At 37.0% G+C, this 14,082-nt stretch overlaps 1 protein-coding gene and 1 long non-coding RNA gene across 8 annotated transcripts in view; both read left to right on the forward strand.

Annotated features, from left to right (window-relative positions):
• The window catches only part of KIF16B (kinesin family member 16B), a 127,189-nt gene that overhangs the window by 40,589 nt on the left and 72,518 nt on the right, over positions 1-14,082 (forward strand). The window lies entirely within an intron of this gene.
• LOC136286332 (uncharacterized) lies at positions 2,511-4,939 on the forward strand. Its single transcript, XR_010719853.1, has 3 exons — positions 2,511-2,572; positions 2,676-2,706; positions 4,829-4,939. It is a non-coding gene; the product is annotated as an uncharacterized lncRNA (long non-coding RNA).

Raw genomic sequence — 14,082 nt, forward strand, 5'->3', positions numbered from 1 at the left:
CCAGTATTCTTCCTTACTTCTGACTTTTATCCCCTTTGGCATTTGTGTGTACTTAACCTGAGGTTACATTTTTCCATCTTTAGGCTGAGTATGTTGAACTCTCCTGTCTGCAAACATGGTTAGTTTTGGACTTGGGGTAGTGTGCAGTGTCTGAATGCCACCATCAGCTGTGAACATCTTGTATAGTCCTTCAGTCTGTTGGTGACCAATTAGACAAATGTTGGCTGGGCATGGTAGCACTGATGGTTGCTCTCTTTCTTCTGTGCTTTGGAAGAATCCTTTTGGAGGGTGACTGGCTTCCTCTGGAGTCTGAATTAATGTCAACTCACACCTAATCTTCTCATTTTCTATATTCAAAGCTTAAGACACTGCATACATCAGAGTTTCAATTTGTGCTGATTTTGTATGAAGGATTCTGTATTGTGTAGCATGGCAAGTTCTTGGTGGTGTTGATCTGCCTGAAGTGCCAAGTGTTGTTTCTAGAAGTGATGTTTGTTTTCATCCTTGATCTTCTCACTCTAACCTTACTTAGTATTACAATCTGTCACCTGTCCTTGTTTTTAATAAAAGCAAGGATATTTTAATGCTTAATAAATTTAATAAATATGTGGATGATGCTTCACCATTGGGTAAAATACTGCATCAGAACCCAAAGTGAGAGTGTTTGGTTTTAAGTCCACAGGCTTTGGGTTATTTCTTTAAATGTCACCAAAGGATTGCACCATACAGAACAGAGTTGCTTTACATTGCTTCTCTGTCTTCAGATGTCTTGCAGCCTCAGCACTTAACTGGAACATTTAGCTTTCATCTCAAGCTCATTGGATCTTTGTGTGAAGTGTTTTTTTGCCTTCTCCCAATGTTCTTTCATATACATTCCCAAAAAGAAGGGGAGGAGGGAAGAAATCCTGTTTGCTCTTTTCCTTAGTTTAGTTCTTTTAGTACTGTTGTGCTAAAGATCAGTCGTGGAGTCTAAGATGTTAGGATAACCCATCCAACTTTTGATTTTTCTCTTGCCTTGAGGCATTAATTGGTACAATACTTCTTTTGATGTGGCTGCTTTATTTGACTGCATCTGTTGTCATTCTCCTAGAAATCTTTTTTTTTTTTTTTTTAGTGGCACTTTTTTTTCTTTTCATCCTTTGAGCATGTTTCAATTTTTTTCTCTAACCTTTACCAGCTTTTAGATTATTCTTTTTAAAATGTGGACTCCTTTATGTAATTCTCTGCTGGTTTTACTTCACAACTTGCTTTTGAATTTCTTTCCCTTTTTCTGTTTGTGTAGAAACTGGTATGACTTTGAGCTGTTCCCTTTTTAATCTATGTCATATGTATTTAAATGCTCTTTATAATTTTTTTTTTTTTTAGTTTGAAGTAGGTTTAAAGTCCCCTTTTATTTACTTATCCTGTTTGATTCTAATCATGTCATTGGCTTTGTGGGTTGGTGGTCAACTGATGTCAAAGGATGTAGAGAGTTTTATCTTCAGTCTGTTAAAGGACGGGATTTTTTTTGTGTGTGTGTGTCTCTAATCCTTGTGATCAATAGTTTAACTTGTCACTACTTAACTGGCTTTGTCCTTCTGGATTTAGTGACACCACCTCACTTGCATCAATAATACTAATTCTGCTACCAGCACTTTACCACATGGTGTGCAAAGATGTTGTTGAACACTGTTTATTGATGATTTATTTGATTATTTTTCTGCTTTTTTGTGCTGTTTGGTTGACTACTGCTTAACAGCGCACAGTTATGCCTTAACAATGGTTGTTCTACATGAGGAAGAAAACTGTCTGAAAACTGCTTAACTTCAAGCATTAACTTCTACTGTTTGTTTATATCATGCCTCTTTTTGGGGGGGAAATGGAATACCCTTGACTTGCCATGATGAATAAATACAGACTAATACCAAACAATTATTTTGGTGGACATATTAATCTAAGCGGGGAAATTTTCTTTCTTTGGGATTCTTGGCTATATGCAGTAAAGACACGAGGAGACCAAAACTCAAGAGCAGTTGTGTTGTTCATTACAAGGTGTAGATTAGGGTGGCACAAGCAAATATATTTTATTTTAACAATTTGCTTTCCATGGTGGCTTGCATACCATAGTGAATTCTCTCAAGAGCAGTTTGTTGTGTTCTGTGTAAATGCTGCATTTGTCTACATTTATTTGCATTTCCAGATAATTTTTCAGTCACAGTTGCTGAATGGTATTTAAACTATTAAACTAAATTATTGTCTGGGTTCTTCTGCCTGAAACGCTGGGCATACATCACCATTTTGCTGTTTGGTGCTTTTTTTGTTACTACCTGTTAAGCATGACCCATTTCTCTGCTTTTTCTCTTCTCACTTGTGTTCTACCCCAGTATGCCGCCCTTTGATGAGCATTTGTTTTCTTCATTCTTTCATGTCATTGCTTTAAGAAGCTCAGTCCTCAGGTGAGAAGTGCTCTCAATTAGCACCTTCTGCTTTCACCTTAAATTCTGGTGTCTACTTCCACTTTTGATTGAGGCAGGGTAGAGGAGTTGTACAAGCTCCTGGGCTCCTGAAAAACAAACAGCAGAACTTCTAAAAAGTAAATAGGCTTTAATCCTGCCCTTTAAAAGTGCATGTGGATTTTAATGACCTCTGCTCACATGCCTGTGGAGAACAGGTTCTAAAATTGGTTCTATTTACAGGTCAAATGGAAAAAATGGAGTTACAAGACTGGTATGCATTTGTATATAAAACAATGTCTACATGATACTGTATTTAAACCATTCACAGCTTTTAGCATATGTGTTTATTTGTATGTTTGGCAGGAATTGTTTCTAAGGTTTTTTTTTTTGTTTGTTTTTTCATATTTCAGTAAGTGAATCATTTTTGTAAACTTGTTAGTTAGACATCTTGGTGTTGCATTTTGGTATAATGTCTGTTGTTGGCTGTTTTTGAAGCATATCTGCCTATTTCTAAAGGGGGAATTACATCTGCACTTCAACTTGAACAAATCTTATTTGATATTTTATAACTTCTTTTATCATCTGTTTGTATTAGAAAACTCTGATTGCATGCTTCCAGTTTTTGTTTCCTTTCTAAAAGCTGTGTCATCGGCTGGAATTTTTAAGAGGTTTAAAAATCTCTGCAAAATTAACACTGGATTGCACAGCTGTGGAGCTGGCAGGAAGAATTTAAGTCAGATGTTGCTGCTGAATTTGTTTTCTTTTAGAAAAGTTCAGAGAATAAATAGAGTAACAACTCTGTTCCTGGGGATGTTGGCTTTCTCAACAGTTGTTTGTCCTCCAGCAATTATGTAATATATCCAGCAATATTATATGCTCATTTATCAAACTGAATTTGTATGGAAAAGAAAAATGCACATTCACATTAAGTAGACTCTCTTTAACATATTATGTTTAAGAGAATTGCCTTCAGCTGGCTTGTGAGTGCTGTGCAGAGGAAAAGATACTATGAAAGTTTTAAGAGGGCTGATGTTAATTATTCTTGTTTATCTTGGTCAGTAATCACTCAATAAGTGAAAAATAGCATCTTTTCTCTAGAAGCCTGTTTAACTGTGGTTTTGATTTCTTGCACTAGATGTCACTGCAGATACAATAATCAGGTTCTTCTGCATGCCTAATTTGGATTTAATTCAGTTATTTTAAGGGAAAATTATTTGCAGTATCTTGAATTTCATTGCTGTTCACATCCACTAAAGTAAGTTTAGGAGAATGCCAAAACATTGCTTTAGGAGCAAGTCCTGAAGAACCTGAGTAACTGTTCTGACAAAAACACTTCTGAACAACAATTCACAGTCGTAATGCACTGCAAAGTGATTATGTACATTAAGATTTATTGCAGTTATTTTTCAGTGCATTTTTCAACCCTCTTTTTCAACTGACAGTATATCTAGAATGTTTGACAAATTTAGCTAAAGCCTTTAAAATAGATTTATTTTCTTAAATTTCTATCAGTGATATTTTAGAGGTGTAGAATATCAGTTCCTGAGAAAGGCAGTATCTTTTATTTTATTAGGTAGTACAGTTGAGAAGGGAAACAGACTTTTGGACATAGAAGTCTTTCACCAGGCCGCTTGTGCTAATTACTTTCACTGGATATTGCAGTTGAAACAGGAGTGGCAATGATATGCAGTTCCTATTTATAACTGCTTCTTTTTAACATTTTTTCTCTTGATTAATCACTTCTGTAGACTTATAATTGAGTTTCAGTACATGAAAATTTAATAAGTTTGTTCAGTTTTTTTCCATCTTTTTTAAGAAAGTTATCTGCTAACAAGGGAATGTTTACTGGTTTTGGTCCTTTTGCAATATTTACCCACAGCTCCTGTCTCCTGAGCAGTGACAAGTAATATTAAGTTTAGTTCTCAGTTGTATTAGAATTTGTTTTCTTATACCTGGCCTTGTGCATTATGTATTTATTTCCCAAGTGTAGCAGTTACTAGCAGTGTTTATAGTTTATAACATCATCTATTCTGGTCAGAAGATTGCTCCTTTGGAATTTGAATTTGGACAGAGATTATCCAAATATGATTTGTTTTACCTTAAAGAGACATTGTTTTTTCATACTGTATGACTGAACAGGTGCCATTATTAAGTGATGATTATGACTTTACCTAATAATCCTCTTTTCTTCAGTCTGGTAAGTATACCTAGGTTAATGCAAACTGAGAAGAGAGAAAAGAGAATGGAGAGAATTTTCTATGAAAGCAAACAGACGGAAACTCTTTAATGGGTTATATGGTTGTCCTGAGATACAAATTGCTTTTTCTTCAGAGGAGCACCTCTTATTGCTCTTCACTCAACAGTTCTTTTTTTCACTGTTTCGTCCATCTCAGCCGTGCCTTGCTGTTGTCAGAGCATGAAAGAAATACTGAATTGGGAACTGGAACTACTCATCTGCTGTAGCTCTTTTCCTAATAGAAGCAGTATTGAAAGGGTCCCAGCCACCTGAGGAATGCTGAGTGCAGCAGTCAAAAGTAGATTTCAAAAGGAATAATTGTCTGCTTTCAAGTCTTTCTGCCACCTGTGTTCATCTGATTAAGAAATCTCCTTTTTCGCTTGCCGATGCTACAGCTGCTTGTGATGCCTTTGTGGTGGACTAACCACTTTTAACTTTCAGTTTCTGCTAGAAAGTTGTGATCAAGAGATGCTCATGCTACTGATTGTTTTTAATTTCAATTTTTGACTGGTTTTTTCCACTTGAAACCAGCTGGGCCATAAGAAAAGCACAACTGGGAACTACAGTTTCTGAGCTCACCAAGCACTGATTAAGCCAGGGTTGAATCGTTTGGTTGATCAGGCTGTGTATTTCAGAAGAGGGCCTCCAGTGTCTAGGAGTAGCCAAATATTTCACTGCCCTCCTCCTTCCAAGTGGGGCCCTGCATTTATAGATTATTCAGGCCATGCTCAGCTTTAATGCATCACTAAAGCTTGTAGACTGTTTTCAAATGAATGGGAGTCAGACAGAACGGGTTGCTTTTGAAATTCTTTCTACAGCTCACATGCCACTTGTTCAACAATTCCTCCTGGGCATTTGTTCTGCTTTCCTGTTAATTATCTTGTGCCAGGAAGGTGGCCTAAATTGAAATCACTGGAAGCTCCTGAAAGAAAAAAAAATCTATCCTAAAAACTGTTTCTCCCAAAGGATCAGCAGAGAAGGATTAAGAAAGAAAGAGACAAAATGTAAATTTCTCTTTGGATTTGGCTATGGGATGGGAAAGAGGCATTCCAACATCCGCAGTTTAGTTGAAACCCAAATTTATATCTGCCTCACAAATGAGCTGTTTCTAATGACAATGTGGTATGAAATGCTGGAGCCATTTTATTCTGCTGGTGGGTTTTTAGCAGAACATTTAGGAGTTTATTGCTGTGTGATTGTGATACCTTTGAGTGCATGGTACTGTTGTCCACCTGACTTTGCATCTTAAATGTCAGCTGGGCATCAGCCTTGATTCATGCAGTCTTAAACACAGGTGGCAGCACAGACTGTGGCTGTTGCAGCCCATCAGGAATGTGCCTCTAACCGTGTATATTCCTCTGCAAAAGTCTTTACCATTGTGTTGCTAGTCCTGAAGTCTGTTTTTTCTCCTTGGTGGTTGTTGCTTGCTAGCATGCATAGTCCTTCTTCTTCCTCCAATTTCATTCAATAGCATGGGTTACATGTTGATCCAGAGGAAGAAATTCACAGATTTAAAGCAGTCTGTTACTTTAGATTAGTCTCTACTGAAGTAGAGATGAGTATCTAGGTAAACAGTTAACAGAACTCTAGATAAGTGAAACACTTAATTCTCCCATTGCCCTAGAAACATAAAAACCTGCAAAATAGCTTTTAAAATTAGTAAATGTATTTGCTGTGAGCCTAGGTTTTTTTCCTCTCTATAATTCCCTGATTCATTCATAATCCAGCTTTAGCAACAAATGAGGTAGGAGTCCTGTAGCTAATAGTCTGCTGCCTTCTTGGTTCATTCCCAGAACAAAGTCTATGAAATGAATTATTTACAAGTCCTGCAGAAAATATGTTATCATGTAATTAAAGGCTGTTTTGTACTGCTTATGGAAGAAGAGATGAATGAAAATAGCCTTTTTGTCTTCCAGCCAGGCCTTTTCCCCTTATTTGAGATCAGTATGAAGAATACTGAGGGTGGAGTTGCTGTCTCCTAGCTGGGAGGTAAAATATCTCCTGCTTGGTAGCATCAGTAGTGGCAAGAACAGTCTTGTTCTCTGCTCTGAATGTCAGTGTTGCTATATGTAGACTTACTCGCCCTTTGAGGCTACTGTGTGCTCAGTGTGTTCACATACAGGAGAGTCTGAAGTCTCCATTTGGGACAAACCAAATTTGCTCTGGGTGCCTTGCTTCTTGAAACAGAAGAATAGTTTTCCCTTAGACCAGGCTAGCAGGGACAGGAACCAGCCTGCAGCAGATGTTCCAGCATGGAAAATAGCAGCTTTGATGGTTTAAGTTTTATAAGACACAAGATTTTACAGACTAGTGTCCAGAAAGCCAAAACAGAAACCTCTGGTTACAATTAGCTAAATCGTGCAGCTCTGTCTGGGGGATTTTCTCAGATATCAGAAGTAGTTCTGTCTGTACAAAGTGTGTAGTGTCAAGAAGCAGGCATTTCAGCTGAAGTTGGTCATTGGAATTCCAGGAATGAAGGCCAGATTTCCTGAAAATTAACGTTGAACATGCCAAGGCTTCTGATGGAAATCCTAGCAGCACAAGAAATGTAGAGGTGCTTTGATATGCCACCACAACTGTGGGGTTTCTGTGTATTAGTAGCCAGTTGTATGTCAGCAGTGAGCTCATGACAATCTGTTCCAAGAGGGAAAGAGAAATAATGAAAAATAATGGAAAAAAAAAAATGGAAAAGGTAAGCTGACCTCATGAGACTTAAGAACTGCTCCTGTAATTTCCTTACTTTTTACTGGAATTGCATCAATAATTTTCCATCGTTTTAGATTCACTGTCTTAGCTGTTGCTCATTTAAGCGGTTTTGCATTCTACATCTGCCTTTTTGACTGGTGTTCATTGCAGACAGCATTGATGCCTTTCTGGGCTGATGCTGGAGCACCTGCATTTTCACAGTAAGCTGCTCACAGCAAAACTGCACTTTTCTGATCTTGCTTTTTGCTGACTCTTTAATTGGCCTTTCTTGCTTGATGAGGGTGCTACGATCTAATGCTCTGGGAAATGGGGAGAAAACCTCTTAAGAAGTTTCTGCAGTGATGGTTTTGGATGGGAGAAGTTTCTTCATCTCAGAAGAATGAAGTGTCTTACTTCTACTAAACTTTTTGTTTTAAATGCACTGAAACCAGTACAACTAACAGTATAGTGTTAGTTCTTGGTTCCATTATCTAGAAGGAGAAGACATAGTAAGAGTTTGTGCCTTATCCAACATAAGGAAATCAATATCCCCTTTCATAATTGATGGCTATACAGATAATTGTTTTATTGCCTGTAAAGGAAGAACATTATTTTTAATTATCAAAAGTGTTTTATTGAAGTCCCAGGATAGTCCCAAACATAATTTTGGCATGAGCACAAATGATAAAGCATACACCTCCACATCTCCTCCTTTCTTTGCATTGCCTCCCAAATAACGTGTACTACTTTTGAGGCTAGTGATTCAAAATTTATTTTGTTATTCCAGAAGCCATACCTGGGTCAAACTGAAATAAAACATGGGATAGAAATTTGATATTGTACATGCAGCTTTATAAAAACTGAAGTTTTTTTAAACTGACACCCACTAAGAAGAGGAGCAGCTTCACTGGTACAATACAGAGCAAAAGAGCTTTCCCTACTTTAATGTGTAGGCTGTCACTTCAGTGAGAATCTCAGACATTTCAGAATTGTGTGCTTGGAACACTTCATTTTTAAACCCTGGAATTGTCTTGTCAGTCACAATTAGACACAATCAATTTTTTTTCAGCTGTTAGTGTTTTGTCTTGTCTAATCTGTTTATGATAAGTATTTTTATGGGAACCAACCTATAGAACAAGAAGGGTGTTCAGGTAACCAGTTTTCATCCAAAACATAGAAAACTAAATTTTCAGCTGTGCTTATTCCTTCACCTTTTAAGGAAATGTTACTAGTAAGCCCAAACCAGATTTCCATCTTTTGAAATATTTTTTTACTCCTCTCCTACCTTCTGTTCCCCTTGTCCATACAGTAAATGCTTTTCATACTTTGAAGCGAAATTTCCTTTTAGTTCTTTGGGCAATGTTATGCATAGAGAAATCTATTTCCATTTTCAATCTTCTTATCAATAACTTCCCTAATGCTGGCATTTCTAGTTTTTATTGACATCCATTTCCAGTGTTTTCTTATATTGGGAGGTTACTATGTATATGCTAGTTGGAAAACTACTGATGAAATGTCTGTCTATCTTCTGGATGACAGTGCAGCATTCGAAAGTAAGGAGGGGGTCACTTCCATCTCTTCAGCCTTCGGTAGTTTAACCCCTCAATGCAAGCATGAAAAGCTCTTGTCCACAAAAATCAGATGTGTTACCTGGTGTGCAACAAAGCAATAATTACACACACTGGAGAGACATTGAACATTTATTTCAGAGTTGAACAGCCCTGGGTGTCTGGGTGGTATTCCACAAAACAAGCACACCAGCTGTTAGAACTTTTTACTATTTATACTTTTTAACAAACAAAGGAATTAGTGTACATTGGCTACAAGTCACCTAGTTCTCTTCTTAATTGATATTCCCTCTTCTGTTGGTTAACGATTCTCTGACTTCCCATGTGAATTAGTCTGCATGCTCAGGCTTTCTCTTCTTTTGGGTCTGTGGATTTCTAGGGTTGGTGGTTGTGATCTGCCCCTGCCAAAATAACCTTTTACCCAGTTTGAAGCTGATTTCAGCACAGCTGGTGAGCTTGGTTTATTAGTTTTTTTCCTATCTTGGAATTTCTGCCATGTGTCCTTGTGACCCATAAATTCTGCATTCTCTGGGCCCGCTATAAGTGGTACATCCTTCTTCCCAAGGTTTGTTAACTTCTCCTTAAGTCTGAGATCACCGAAGCACATCCAGCCCTAAACCTTAACTAAGCAATTTTACCAATGAGAACTTTGTTTTTCTAACACCTGGACATCACTTGGAGCTTGTTTGCTGCTCTCTGATTTATGGGTTAAATCTCCCTTACTGTTGATTAGGCTTGAAAGTGTAACAAAGATTAAGCATTAAAGAACATACTTCCTTAAAAAAATTTTACACATTCCACATTTTGCAACACTCTGAACATATCCCTGTTGTTTCCAGACAATTTTTCTGACTCTTGTAGGTTTTTCCAGTTGGTTCACAGAAAGATTGCTTTATTATACGGAATTTTTTCTTCTGATGCACTTATATATTTTTCCTTCTGAGAATGAAATGTTACTGAGACATAGTATAGAGTATACTGAACCCTGACAATCTGATGTAACTTAATATCCTTCTCTTTCCACTATAGTCTTCCCAGAAGGACCAAAATATCTTGTCAGCAGTGATTGACTAATCCAATAGGAGTCTGTTTAAAGAGAGTGCAGATTCAGTTCTATTTGTTGGAGGGTAATGGGCTAGTGTTTCAGGTTTTCCCTATTTCAGGTACTGAAGTATCACTTAGTGCTTGAAGATATTTTGGTTGTCTGATTCCCATTTGTTTTGAAGTGGATTTGGCTGTATGAATATCTTAAAAACACAGGGTTTAGAAAGAATTCTGTGGGGCATTTAATTATTTTTTTTTCACTGTGGAAGCAGTCTCATTGTTTTGCAGAAACTTTTTCAGCAAAAGACTTGTGGTTTCAGGCAGCTTCTGGCCTTGCAATAGTTCATCCATGAATATCAGCATTTCTATGTCTGGAGTTTTTGCCCTTATGTAAATATAGAAAACATAATTAGGACTAATTAATCCACAACAGACCAGACAAGGATTTAATCATCTTCAGAATGTCAACATCTGTAGAACTTTTTGTTTAATATTCACATTTCATTTCTTTCGATGTCCTATTTGCAACATCTGGACCAACTTGCTGAAGGATTTGTTCTGAATGTGTTTAATTCAGTTATCAGATTCACTCTGTGGTACATGTGTGTTAAAAAGTATCTTTCTGAACAGACACTGCTCTAACCCTTGATTGTCAAAGGTCAGAAGTTTATTTATGTTTCCATTGTTTTGTTTTTCATTGCCCCTTGTTGTTCTCTTTTTGTTGCTGTGTTCACAGAGCATAAGGAAACAAATCTGAGATGGGTCGTGTTTCAAAACATCAAGAACAGCATTTCAGCTTCTTCATAGCAATCCAAAGGTGCTCAAGACCTTTGATTATCTGAAGAAACAGTTTAATGCAGTAGGGAGTGAAACTGGTTTATTACCTGCCCTTGGAAGCTTCTTAGCATCCTCCATCATTTGCATTCCTGAGCTCAGGCTATCAGACTTATACTTTCAACTGGATAACGGCATGGTCAGCACAAGGGTTTGACGAGGTGATGGGTGGAGCTCTGAGCTCCAAAAAAAAACCCAGAAAAACCTGATCTAGTTGAAGGTGCCCTGTGAGGGTCCCTTTCAACCCAAATGCTTCTATGATTCTACAACAGTAGGCCAAAAAAGCTGCTTGTGTGGCTCATGAAAAGAACATATTTGAATCTTCCAAAAAGCCATGATTTGTCTGTCTTGTTTTTTTCCAGTTGAATGTGGAGATGTTTGTTTTCAGGAAGAATCTCTGGTCAAGGGAAACAATTTAAAATTCTACCTTGCAGACATCATACAAAGTTTGATTGCTCTAAGGAACAAGATGAGCTATCCAAAAGCTTTTAAAAACCCAATTAGGATACCCGATTATGCATTATGTTTTGCATGGAAGAATGGCATGTCCATAGTTGTCTGAGTTGTTTGCCTTTTTTTTTGTTTGTTTGCTTGTTTGTGGTTTGTGTGTGTGGTTTTTCTGTTTGTTTTTTTTTTCCGTTTGTTTTTTTTCCCCCTCAGTGGGATCTGCCTGTTATTTTTGCTTCTGCAGCTTCTGTGGTGACAGCTTTTTGATTACAACTGAGAAAATCAGACTTTGAAATATTGATATGCCAATTGATCTGCAAAAATTGTTAATTTACTAGTTATGTGCTGCAGGGATACTCTGAATTTTGCAAAAACAGTAAATCTTACACTCAGGCAGACTGTAACACAACCAAGAATTATCTGTGTGAAAGAGGAGAAGCATATAGTTTCAGATTTCTGGTGTTCATTTGAGTTGTTAATTGGCCTTAATAAGAAAGCACAGACCCATTTGTCTTTTTGGTTGCATATCCCAACTTTGCAAGGAAAGCTTTTTGCATTGAGAAATGCAACTGATAATGTGGTAGGTATGAAGTCACACTTCTGAGCAGCTGAAATGTAGATATTTGAAGTGCCCAGCTGGTTTACAGTAGTCTGCCTGCCCTTTGCCTCTCTTAACAGTCTTTAATTACTTGATCACCTTGCTGTCTCTTATTATTTCTTTCTCTGGTTTCAGTCAGTGGAGAGATAGCTCAAAAATCCAACATGGACTTGTGGAAGGAAGGAGACCACAGTCTGATTGACCTTGATGGTTCCAGAGTTACAGTCATGTATAGGGGTCATAACAGAAAGGCAAAGGAGGATTTTAAGGTTAAGAATCTATTAACCCATGGAAATTGTGTCTTACTGTATCCCTAACCCAGGGAAATTTGAGAGGTTTTCCTCCTGAGGAATTTTCTTTTGGCCATTTTTCTTTAAAGTTGCTAGTCTCTTAAGACCTAAATTGATTAGCTGAATTTAAACAGTCATTAATGCTCTTAATTGAAATATGCCTGGGAGAGAATTTGGTTATATTTGGTTTTATGTTTAAATCTCTGTAGTTTTGTCTAAGAATAAGCTGCTTTACATAATCATAATAAAAGAGTAAATCTAAAAGTCTTCTCTATTAATAAAATAACATATTTAAAAGTTAAATGCCATAGATTGCTTCTGGTAAAGCAATACCAAAGTTTGTCCTGGTTTCAAAAAGTAGATTTGTTTACCAGTGCTCTTGTTGGTCTTAATACACGTGTCACCTTGTTTTCGTTAGGAAAGGATGTATTGCACATGTTAAATTCAGGGTTGCTTCTGTGTCACAGTCTTTTTTGGCAGCATTTTTGAAAGAGATTTTTCATGTGCTCCTGATAGTTTATGTTAGTGAAGCATTTAAATGAATATTTCAAACATCTAGTCTGTGTTTTGTTCAAATGGTTAGATTTAGACCCACTGTGAGGTCTTTTTTAACTGCTGAAGTTACGAACCTTGGTGTCCTGTATGCTCAAAGGCTTAGGATGAAAGAGGGGATTTGCTCTCCATTTGTTATGGCTGGTGATACTCACTTGTCAGTCATTATAAGTCATTAAAAAGTGCTCTATTTTACACCATATCAGTTCATTAATCCTGTATTTTGAGGTCATTTACATAGTGGAATGCATCCCCTCCAGCAGATCTATAGTTTTGAGGTGCAGTAGTACCTGTCAGGAGTCACTGAGAATTCAGGTGAGAGACAAGGCTGCCATAATACACAGCATTTTCACACTCGTGTTTTCAGACCTCAGTAAAGTTTTAAAAATAACATAAAGCTTGTCCACTGAAGAAATAAAACTTACCTCACTTCTTACAGGAAGTAAATATAACAAATACCATACCTCCTTTATGAGAGAACACGACTTCCCCTTTTATTGTTTTATATTAGCTAATGAAAAGTATTTCCCTGAAGGTTTTTGGCAGAATACAAAGAAAGTGACAACCATCCAATTTAAGGTTCAGATCAATTAGCCAAAAGCAATTATCAGTGGTTGCTGCTTGAGTTTTGGGTAGGTAGCTTTGCATTTTTTTCCCTAAAAGTACAGCAGGTTTGCATCTTTCATTTCTATTAGTAGATGGCAAAGCTGTGCTAGTTCCCTTTCATGGACTAAATTTTTACAATACTCAAATGTGGCAAAACTGCAATCTGCCAAGAATGCCATAATATATTGTAGTTTAAATTACATAGTACAGTGCTAGAGATTCCTCCCTTCTGAACTTTTCTATTCATATTTCTATTCAATTTTTCTATTCAATTTTTGCTAAACTTACCAAAAAGTGATGGGAACTTTACCCTTCAGTCATTACTGGGGATGTCTGTCTTGCCGATGAGATATTATTTCAGTTGCTTTGTTTTTTATTAGATTGACCTTGCTATTACGAACTGATGCCAGGTTGTAGATATCTCAGTATAGGTTGCTTTTATTTAAGTTAGTTTTAAAGGACACTTCCCTTTGATTCATATGGTACATATTTCCTGTGACTGTATTTCTGGATTTGCACTCTTGTCATCTTGTCCTTTCCCCCTATTTTGTGTTTATCCTCTTTTTCAGCCTACCTTTTTAAAGGCTGCCGTGATCTTGTTTGGCATCTGTACGTGTGATTCATTATTGTGCATAATTGAAATTGAGGTCATTGTATTGCAATTACAACTGAAGCATTTGGTGTCCTCTTATGTTGTCCTTCAAAGCAGTTTAATTATTGTACTGGGCTGTTGCAAGTTTGAATGACTTGTTCGTTTTCATTTCACTATTAGAAGTGTGAAATAAAT

Source organism: Chamaea fasciata, unplaced genomic scaffold (genome assembly GCF_029207755.1).
Source record: "Chamaea fasciata isolate MVZ Bird 193981 ecotype frontalis unplaced genomic scaffold, bChaFas1.0.hap1 SCAF_3, whole genome shotgun sequence".
Taxonomy (NCBI): Eukaryota; Metazoa; Chordata; class Aves; order Passeriformes; family Sylviidae; genus Chamaea; species Chamaea fasciata.